Source organism: Tachypleus tridentatus, chromosome 6 (assembly GCF_004210375.1).
Source record: "Tachypleus tridentatus isolate NWPU-2018 chromosome 6, ASM421037v1, whole genome shotgun sequence".
NCBI classification, from domain to species: domain Eukaryota; kingdom Metazoa; phylum Arthropoda; class Merostomata; order Xiphosura; family Limulidae; genus Tachypleus; species Tachypleus tridentatus.
The window spans coordinates 47794190-47806320 of record NC_134830.1 but is presented as its reverse complement, the minus strand read 5'-3'; positions in this window follow the sequence as shown (position 1 = coordinate 47806320).

The window sequence follows — 12131 nt, the reverse complement described above, 5'->3', positions numbered from 1 at the left end:
TCACATCCTAAGAGGTAAAAGTATATAGAAATAAGTACGCAACCATCACATCTTAACAGATTAATATATACTCTTCAAAAAAAGAAACGCAAAAGGTAAAATTTGAGACATATTGTTAACAAGTTTATTCCGGGTAGTTCTGTATAACATGTGTGAAACTTTGCACATTCACTGCTGAACATCCAAAGTCTGCAAAGGCGAAGTCCACGCTCACTAGGTGAAGTTTAACGTCACTCAACGTCAATAACGAGTATGCCCCCCGTGAGCATCAATAACTGCTTGGCATCTCCTGCCCATGGAAGCGATGAGATGACAAATCACATCCTGTGGAATGGCTGTCCACTCAGCCTGCAAAGCTGCTGCAAGCTGAGGTAGAGTCTGCGGTTGAGGTTGTCGCCGTCGCAGACGTCGGTCCAACTCGTCCCAAAGATGTTCGATGGGGTTTAAATCTGATGATCTGGAGGGTCAGGGAAGAACATTAATGTTGTGGTGTCTCAAGAAGACAGTGGTGAGTTGGGCTGTGTGAGAACGGGCGTTGTCATGTTGAAAAGCATCGTTGATGTTCACCATGATGGGTTGCACATGGGGCCTAAGAATCTCGTAGATAGTTGCGTACGGTCTGATCGGAAATCCTACGCAGCCCTGGTATAGTTGAGGCAGTAGACGTCGCAGTGGTGGTCCTATCCCGAAGGTGACGTAACCGGATGTTGCGATCTTGTGCGGGAGTGGTCACACGAGGTCTGCCAGATCGTGGACGGTCACGAGTTGATCCATGTTGTTGGTGACGATTTCATAGCCTTGTGATGGTTCTTGGGTGGACATTCACAGCTCTGGCAACATCTGATCGAGATTCGCCTGCTTCCAAACGACCAATGGCGTTGTTGCGTTGTGCTTCAGTCAGTCTTGGCGTAACTGTATTGCGTGTCGGTGGCTTAACACTGAGCTATGGAAACCGAGAACCCGTCACTTTTATAGGGATTTTGCACATGTTGCACTTGCAGAACATGCAGATCTCTCAAACAAATTTATTGGACACGCATGCGTTTTGGCGAAAAATCCGATGTTTTCCTCCGTTTGCAAAGTGCACAACTTTTATTGTCATTTTGGTCTGACAATCAGTGCCTTAACACGTGTAACATCACATGCTCTGAGCTTGTAACGTTATTACATATATTTCTCTTTAAAATAACAAAAAATATCCCTTTTGCGTTTCTTTTTTTGAAGAGTATATGTTGAAACAAGTATACAACTACCTCATCCTTACAGATTAATACCAGTAGAAAGAAGTACACAAACATGACATCCTAACAGATAAACAGGTCAGAACTTGAAATCCGGCAAGAAACCTCCTTCGGTAAACAAGTATGATTCTCCTCGTGTCCATCTTTGAATGAAGATGGCTTCTCTTTTATCGAACTTCTCGTATTCTTATCTTTAATTTCACTCTTCTCATTACTAGTTGTTGATTGTTTAGGAAATTGTCATACACTGTTATACATGTGACATTTTTATTCAGTCACAAGTAAGATAAATAAAAATTTATATGTTTTAGTAATAGGCAGAGATTAATGGAACGAAACTGATGTGTAACTGAAATGGCTAACCTTAACGGCAACTGAAACTTTTCTCCAATAACCTTTTACATCAGGACAGTCAAATAAGAGATATTTTACTGTTTCTATGTTCAGACAATATGGACACACACTGATCTCACTTACCTTGAATCTATGTAACCTTTCTCTAGTACTTAATAACAGATATTCACTGTCCCAATGTTCGGACAATATGGTCACTCACTGGTCTCAGTTACCTTGAATCTATGTAACCTTTGTCTAGTATTCATAAGAGACGTTCACCGTCCCTATGAGTAGCCCAAGAATTGGCATGTAATAACTAGTTGCGTTCTCACTAGTCTTTCACTGCCAAATTAGGGATGGCTATCGCAGACAGCTCTCGTGTACCTTTGCGCGAAGTTCAAAAACGAAAAAACTAATCGACAAGGATAGAAAAGTTTACTGACTTGCATTATTGGCGAGAGAAGAAATAAGCAGCGATTTTGTGAACGTATAGTGTGACGTGATTGACAGTAGACGGTCTTAAACGGGCTCAGACAGTGACATAGTATGTAGGAAGGCGAGAATAAAAAACTCAGAAGTAATATCACTCTGTTGCGTGAAATACAGGATTTTATATTTGTTTAATTTCGTCTCTTTCTGGGAGTGATACTCATCCGATACAATTTAATTTTAGCTAAATAACTTTTGTTATTTGTACTTTAGTCAATAACGATAACTCCATTTCTACCCATTTATTTTTGTTTCTGTGACTATTAATGTTTTACTTTTTCATTATGTCTGGTTAAATCATACAGATCAATCTAAACAGCTGGAATGTTTACAGGATTTATTATGCACTTTATAGTTATTTGTTTGCTTAAAGAAAAAGGCAGTTGACTTATTTTTTATAATTTTTTTTCTGCACTGGATTTACAAAATTCTTCTAATATTTTCATACTGTATTTGACAGATTCTTCACTAGTGAGAATTACGGTTACGCCATCAGCACGTGCCATACAATTCTGCTGGACATTATAGTTTCCTGGTGTTAGGAAACCCTTAAGGTCATCTTGCACTCGTTAATAAACATTCTAAGATGAGAAGATACAAACTAGAGATAAAGGACAACCCTGTCTCACCCCTGACCTTATATAAAATGTTTTGAAACTACATTTACACTTACTTTAGGGATAGTGTTAGTAAACAACGTTTCTAACAAAAAAAAATCTTTTTTTAAAACAACAGAGTCTCTACTTTGAGAAATCAAGAAAAATATTTTCGGTTTTGTGTCCTATATATTTAAATTTTTACTTTCAGTACATAAACTAACAATCAGGTTATACTTTTTTTTCTAAACGACATGATGTAAAAGCTATTTTTGGAAGGTAGTGTCACTAAATCATTGGTTTTCTTATGTACTAAAGTTGTTAACCTAATTTTTACCAATAATTACACTACACAAAAATTTTTTTGAAAAGTTTTGCTTCCTGAAAAGTTTTTGCTGATTGTGACAGGTACCTGGTGGGTATGCACAAATATAGTTTTGGTTTTGCTTCATCACGTAAGAACTCTGAGAAATAGACAGTTAACTGTTTACTGGCAATAAAGTATTTAATTGCGTTTATGTTTCTAATACGCTATCACGTTCAACATAAAAGTGTTTTGCTCTTGATTTTCGTTTGTATTCAATATCCGGTGCATCACATTGCAGTGTCCAACAGTAGTTAGCAAGCATTAACGGATTCCAGTTTCTGGTGAAACTGAAGATTTCGATGAAACGGTACGCGATGGGCAAATTTGAATGTGATTTTCGTGATCAGCAGCCAAAAATCTATAAAGAACACCCAACAGTGTTCAAGAAGCAAAAACGTTGTTGTGCAGTGTTACTTTACGAATACGCTACAAATTCATTTCATGAATGATCTTAACTTTAATTGGCTTGCAAAAGAACTTACCGACGTGTGACTGTATTTAATTGGCTCAGAAAGGAACTTATGAATGTGTGACTATACATATTTTTTCCTCTTTGTTGGTCAAATTGATTTCTCAAAATTCATTTATTTCGGTCAGCTATGAAATGTAAAGTTAGGGTACATTATGGTGTGTGTGTGGTGGTATATTTTGGATGGATTATACTCTCGTAATTAAAAATAATCATATTTCGACAGTTAATATTTTGTGTCTCCGCCTTTTTATTTAATAATTGCAGGCAATATTTCTGGCATTGTTGCAATATATGTAACTTTTGCTCCAAATGTCTCTAATGCACTCCCATAAAGCTCCTTTGGAAGTAACTTTTGATTTGTCAAGTTTTTAATCTATTAATTCCCAGATCTGTCCATAGGAGCTATGTGGGGGGCATTGTATCATTTGAGTAATTCCAGCAGCTTCTTTCTCAGCTAAATAACTTGTACATAGGTTAGATGAGTGTTTGGGGTCATTATCTTCTTGGTAATAGGATCCTTTACCAACAGTACGCAAATCACTGGATATAACATGATGGATCAGTATTTAACGTTACTTGCGCTTGTCCATTATTTCATCTATTTTAATAAATATCTCCTGCCTCAGCAGAAAAACACCCTCATATTTCGTGGTAGATGATATGCATTGAGGTATCTTTTACCTTTCTTCCTTTGAACATACAACTTACAGTTTTAGTCAAATATTTCAAACTTAGACTCGTCCGTCCATAACACACACCCCCACTAGTACAGCGGCATGTCTACAGATATACAACGCTAAAATAAGGGTTTCGGGCAGATAGCCCGATGTGGCTTTGCTATAAGAAAAAGACACACACACCCTGTCCATAACATCTTTTTTTCTAATCATCAACTGTAGAGTTTTGTAATTTTCAACTTACTTCATTCTCTTAACCATATCTGGAGATCCAAGTGAAGGTTTTTAAATTGCTTCATGACCAAATACTCCATTCTTGCTGAGTCTTCTTGATACTGCAGACTTAAAATATTTTCTGTCATTCGATACATAGTCGTGTATTTGGTTCTTGAAATCAGTGGTAGTCTTTTTTCTGTCATAGACAAAGATATTTAACATCAGTATCATTGAGTTTAGGTGTTCTGTCTCTTCCTTTCCTATTTTCAAATTTACTTGTTTCGGTTCCACGATCTATGGTGTACATAAGAGTGTTTGTAAAACATCTATGGTGCACGTAACAGTGTTTGTGAAACATTTCAAGTCTACAGCAATTTGTCAAGAGAGTCCAGTCAGCGTCACGAGAAGCTTTTACGCGAACTTTCTGGTCCACTGACAATTCTCTCTACTTTCTTGGCCATGGCATGACAACAAACGTTTTATATAGTGTTAAACATCATTTTATTCAATATTTTTCTGTTATCATATTGATTTCTTCTAGCATATATCAATACTATGTTCTAGCTTCTTTCTACATGGTTAAGACATCGCATGTAGTTTGGTTTGGCTTGTTTTAAATTTCGCCCAAAGCTACTCGAGGGCTATTTGCGTTAGCTGTCCCTAATTTAGCAGTGTAAAACGAGAGGGAAGACAGCTAGACATCACCACCCACCGCAAACTCTTTTACCAACGAAGTGGGGTTGACCGTCACATTATAACGCCCCCATTGATGAAAGGGTAAGCATGCTTGATGTGACGGGTATTCGAACCCGCGACCCTCAGATTACGAGTCGAGTGCCTTGCATGTAGTACCATAGCATTTATTTCAAACCCTAAACTTGATCACTATGCTCATTCAAACAGAATCCTTATGACAGGCCCATGGTATAAGTATAGGGAATTCTAAAAAATAAGTGTTCTCACCCTGGCTAATTTAATTGTTAAAAGTGATCAGTGAGTCATTAATGTGGTGTTGAAATTTACATATTCTAATAACATGAAAAAATTAACCCATAAAATGGAAAGAATGACAAAATATTCTTTTGTCCTAATACTTTTGCACAGTATTGCATATATATATATATATATATGGTTATCGTGCTTATAATGTCACATAAAGTCAGTATTTTTTTTCTGTTGGGGTCTATTCCCAATCAAAAGAATGGTTAAAAACATTTTCACATCTGGAAGCAGGTATTCTAAAACAAGGTTTTCTCAGTTCGATAGATTTTACTATAGATAACATTCAAATTGTGAGGAGAGTGTCATTATGTCTACCTAGAGACATATTAACCTATACATTCAAATTGTGAGAAGAGTGTCATTATGTCTACCTAGACATATTAACCTATACATTCAAATTGTGAGAAGAGTGTCATTATGTCTACCTAGAGACATATTAACCTATACATTCAAATTGTGAGGAGAGTGTCATTATGTCTACCTAGAGACATATTAACCTATACATTCAAATTGTGAGAAGAGTGTCATTATGTCTACCTAGAGACATATTAACCTATACATTCAAATTGTGAGGAGAGTGTCATTATGTCTACCTAGAGACATATTAACCTATACATTCAAATTGTGAGGAGAGTGTCATTACGTCTACCTAGACATATTAACCTATACATTCAAATTGTGAGAAGAGTGTCATTATGTCTACCTAGACATATTAACCTATACATTCAAATTGTGAGGAGAGTGTCATTATGTCTACCTAGAGACATATTAACCTATACATTCAAATTGTGAGAGTGTCATTATGTCTACCTAGAGACATATTAACCTATACATTCAAATTGTGAGAAGAGTGTCATTATGTCTACCTAGAGACATATTAACCTATACATTCAAATTGTGAGGAGAGTGTCATTATGTCTACCTAGAGACATATTAACCTATACATTCAAATTGTGAGGAGAGTGTCATTATGTCTACCTAGAGACATATTAACCTATACATTCATATTGTGAGGAGAGTGTCATTATGTCTACCTAGACATATTAACCCATACATTCAAATTGTGAGGAGAGTGTCATTATGTCTACCTAGACATATTAACCTATACATTCAAATTGTGAGGAGAGTGTCATTATGTCTACCTAGACATATTAACCTATACATTCAAATTGTGAGGAGAGTGTCATTACGTCTACCTAGAGACATATTAACCTATACATTCAAATTGTGAGGAGAGTGTCATTATGTCTACCTAGAGACACACATTCAAAAAGTATTTTTATCAACCTAAACTGTTAACCAAGATTCCAGTGTAGAAAAACAGTACAAAACTCCAGTCAATTTTTTTTACCGACTTTCCCCCTCAGACTGGTTCTTCCACCGTCCTGTCAGTATAGCACGTGATATCTGTAAGGTGTTTATTGTGCTGAGTAATAATTACTTTTCTTATTACAAGTTGGGAGACTGTTTTTAATAACATAACGTTGAAGGCTGTGTTTTTGTTTTAATTTACATGTTTGTATTGGTTTTGACTAGAGGGAGGTTGTTTTTTTAAATTAAGAAGTGGAATATTCTAGAATGTTTGGGAAACGATTTGAACTATATCAATTTAGACGGAACGAGTTGTTAGTTGATTGATTACGGTAATGGTTAGTTACCAATTTGTAAGACAGTGATTTGGGTACTATGATACCAGAGTTGAACAAAGTTCTCACAATAAAATATGCCAGTGAATTATTGTTTAACGAGCATGTGTAGTTAGTTGTCACCAAACATTAGTTCTTAAAGTTAAAGAACTAAATTGTTTTTTATCATTAGGACTTGGAATTCCTTTTTTGATCGAATAATCCGAAAAGAACGTTAACAACAATATCAGATTTTATTCTATAGCAAACAAAGGTTGACATAGTACGTTAGGTTATAACAAAACAGTTTTATGTTAATTATTATTAGTTATTCCTACCATGTTTTATAGCACAGCTAGCCCTCATGTAGCTTTCTGCAAAATTCAAAACAATGTTGTTTGATTCAGTTACATATAATAGTAACCTTGTCCTAATTCCAATTTATAAACGCAAGAAAAATTACCCCAAAATGAAAGGTTTTTCATGCTATTGTAAGAAGTACTTTGAATTTCTTTCTAGTGAAATTAATGTTTTTATTTAATCGACATCACCTGTTCCACCCCCCTACCCCTTTGATGACTAAATAACAAATGTAAACTCAGCAGTTAACTAGTCATGAGTGTTCAAAACATACATGCATTCTGAAAGGGAAAAATAATTTTTCGAAAGTTGAACATGTCTTTTTCCCAGAATAATTTGGTGATGCAATAATTCCAGAAATTTTAAAATTCTTGTGGTTTAAACTCCTAAGATCACGTTTGGGTGGAAACTTTATTGTAGTTACCATGAATTTTCTTCTACACTAATTATTCTGTCTGATGTTTATCATACAATTTATTACACATTCAAGTTTGTCATAAAAACAGTTTGCAGCATAATTTTAATAAATAATTTCTTGAATGTAATAAGTTCCTTTTCTGAAAGTCTAACAAGTGTTAGGTGGATAAGTTACAAAAGCACTATTTCCTAATACCATATTAAGGTCACAAGCTATTTGGGTCACGAACGTGCATCACTTCTGACATTTACAAACATCCAATCAAAAGATTTATCTATCTTTATAGAATACAAACTTGCCTTTCTCTGAAAACTTGAAACAAAACAGATAATCTGGCAGGTTTTGTGCAAACAAACGAAATTTAACTAAAACTATTTCTGAGTGGGAATCTCAAAATGAGGGCGGAATCAACAAAAAAAGGGAACAAACACACATGAAACAAAATATTTGTTAGGTGTGATTCTAAACTACTGAATGAACATGGGGGGATATCAAATAACAGTCGTTTCACAGATTAAAGTTAGAAAGAAGCAAGGCTAAAAATAAAACTTTTTCTCAACTCTTCGGAAAATTCCTGTGACTGTGGGTTGTAACATAAGCCGTAAAGTATATACCGTGTTTCTCCGATAATAAGACCTACCCATAAAATAAGACCTAGTGTGATTTTTGGGGATAGTTTTAATATAAGCTCTACCCTTAAAATAAGCCCTAGTTAAGAGTGGCAGGAAGAGGAAAGAAATAAAAAATAATAATTTATTAATTAGTTTAATAGTTAGTTAATTAGTTTGTTTAAGTATTAATCAGTTAGTTTAATAGTTTAATAATAGTTTATTTTAAATGGTTAGTTTAATAGTTTTAATTTGTAACTTCAGTTTTTTAATATATCAAAATAAGACATCCCCCGAAAACAAGCCCTAGTGTCATATTTTGGAGTGAAAATTAATATAAGCCCTGTCTTATTTTCGGAGAAACACGGTAGTTGTGCTTTACTTATACATAAACAAAGTTTATGTCAAATCACTTGTAAGCCTTTCAGTTTTCATCACATATTTATCCTGAACTTTTCGTTTCTTCTAGTCTAATGTTAAGTATCGTAGTAAGGATAACGATTTATATTGTAATTTATTTTTATGCTGTGACTCATTGAAATTTTTTGTGGGTTTTATGTAAAGCAACATAAACAATGCGCTGAAAAACGGGACAATTAGAATTTTTAATATTTCAGTTATAACACGGCGAATTAGCTATTATAACCATGACCTAGTATGAAATGGTTGGTCATTTGACATGGAGGTGACTTCAAAGTTATTTATATCCCACTTGGATATTATCAAAAACAACTAGGGTAGCCATTTTAGAAATCACATACTTTTGTATTACCATCGAAAGGTTCTTCGACAGACCTGTTTCGTTTATCTTTGGTGTCTCGGTAAGTCACTTGAGAATGGGCGATACGTCTCTTGTACACGATTGAAAACCGGGAAAAGAACAAGTCCTTCTTCGAGAAGTCTATTGATCAATAATAAACATAGAGGTGAAGTTATCATCATGTATGTCTTAAAATGTGAATATGTTGTGTTGTTTGTCGTTGGCGTGTTCTATTACATGATGAAAATAATTTAATGACATGGCCAAGGCTATTACAGTAAATTAATTCATTCCCTCCTTTAACGTTTCTATAATTTGAACACTTGTACACTGCCGCAAACCGTGGTAGGCCTATGTTACCAATGACATCAATGAAATATCTAAAAGTTAAAATAAAATTCATAAAACAAAATTAATGTAAAACAAAACAAAGTTTAATTTTTGAATTAAAAACATAAATAGCATTAAATCCAATTTTTACATCTAGTCTACAGCAGTAAGAGAAAAACTACAGTAATACAAGCTGGAAAGGAGTTTCTGTAGCATAATTGTAATTATCACAACTTGCCAGGATGATTAACAAGATCAAAAATCAAAGTTAGTCACCTGAAGTTGGCCTTTCCAGTCCTGGTTTCGAGTAAATTGACGTTATGGCCATTTACTAATTTCAAATCAAACTACATGTACTTTAATTCTTAAAAGGAAATCACATTAAGAAAAGACGTAATTTATAAATTAAAAACTTAAATAGCATTGAAAAGATTAATGGCCTTTAAAAAAACTAAACACATTTGTAAGGTCAAAAGTGTCACCATCACCAATAAAACTGACGTTACAGATAAACCTTGGGTCAAAACATGTTTAATTATTAAAACTTGCCAGGATGACTTAACAGGTAAGTTCAAACATCAGTGTTAGTTACCCGAAGTTTACCTTTCCAGTCCTGGTTTCGACTTATTTGATGTTAGTCATTTTCTAATTTAATATCAAGCTAGTTGTACTTTAATTCGCAAAAAGGAATCATTAAAAAAGAGTAATTTATTGAATTAAAAACTCAAGAGTTAAAAAGGTCAATAGCCTTTAAAAACTAAAAACATTTGTAAGATGTCACCGTCACCAATAACAATGTCCAACGTTATGGATAAACCTTGAGACAAAACATGTCTAAAATGGTACTGTCGTTGAATCGTAACGACGGAAACACAGTTAAATGTGGCTCATTGTGATTTGAGTGTCATACAGACAGCACATTAGTGCATCAATCCCAGATAAAAGAAAATGAGTTAAAAAACTAACCAATGCATGGTCTAGTGAGAACAACTTCCTCTTTCCGGTCATTGCGGAAGCTGTTAGACCAAAGTCCAATAACGAGTTTTATTTGAAAAATCTTGTTTTCACGTTGCTCATTCCAAGTTGACTGCCAACTGGCATGGAGCCGAGCCTTGAATACAAGACCATAATCCATGAATGGAACAGGCACAGCAGTGATACTGCTAGAGCAGATAGATTTAGCTGCGGTATCAGCGAGCTCGTTCCCGCGAATACCAACGTGGCCTGATATCCAGAAAAACTGGATAGAAGTAAATGTTAAAGAGAAATGGGCCAGCCGGTTTGGAATATTGGTGAGAACAGAGTGAGAACTAACGTGAAGCGATTCCAGGGTCAGTAGAGAACTAAGCTAGTCAGTGTGGCAAGTGAAATGGTGCATAGTTCAACAATGAACACAGGAGCTGTAGAGGTGATTCTGCACGCAACCACCAAAGCACAAGAAACCATGGCAGAGCCCACACAGTCACCTGATTTCAAACCATCTGTATAAATGGGAATGGAAGGATGGTTTGAAAGATGTTCAGCAAATAAAAGTCGGTACTTCTCAGACGACTTAAAGAAATGTCACATTTAGGGACTGTAATAAGCAATGGTGGAATGGGCTGACCAGTGGATATAGCAATGTTATCCAAGGACACACCGAATTCATCCAACTGCACCTGGATACCAAGGCCAAAAGGAACAATAACAGATCATCTGTTCTGAAAGAGTGTGGCCCACCTAGAAAGGAAACACAACCCCAGGTGGGATGCTATGGTAAGAATCGAAGTTTCGAAGCATAAGTAAAGACAGTTGCAAATAGCAAAAGTGTATAGGAGGTTCATGAGACTATGTACAAGCTCTGCACTGAAAAAAGTGTGGAAAGCCTGGGGTAGAGCTGAAGTCCCTGATGATGAATAGGGTCCAGCATCTTTAAGGTCGAGGTCCTGGCAGACCAGTGATCCATAGTCTAGTTTCTACCAAATAAAAGCAAGATTATATTTTTAGCATAGAACATTGATCTGCTCCCCAAGTGGTGGAAGAAGACACAGAGGATGTTCAGTGCTCTTGTACATTTGACTCGTAACTGCCTGATGTGTGGTATAAAGATCAGCTTTCAGTCAAAACCCCAAGAACTTTGTTTCGGGAACCACGGGTAGCACAACTTTTTCGACACAGAGTTCAGGATTTTAGCCACCCTGTTGGTGGCTAAAGTGTATGCAAATGAATTTAGAGAAAGAGAGAGAGAGAGAAGTGAAAACCATTTGCTGTGGCCCACTTCAGTAAACTACTTAGGGCAGTCTTTAGCTACCGCTTAATATATCTCATGTTTGACAACTCTCACATCGCATGTCAGTAATTTTTATACTGAAAAGTGTGACACTAAAAACAGAGCCTTGAGGGCTGTAGAAAAGATTGGGAAGTGTCGAACCTACACGAACTTGGAATTGCCTCTCCATTAAACAATATTTAATAAAAATGGTAAAATTACCACATGATTTCTCAGCTCAAGTCTTGATGGCTAAGAAGATGGTGAATGAAGCAGAAGAGCTAGATACCCTGTAAAAGCTTTCACCAAGAGTATCAGCATGCTCTGGGTATCAGCTACTTCCTTGCCATCAGAGAGTAAGATCGGAATGAGAACAGAATTATACT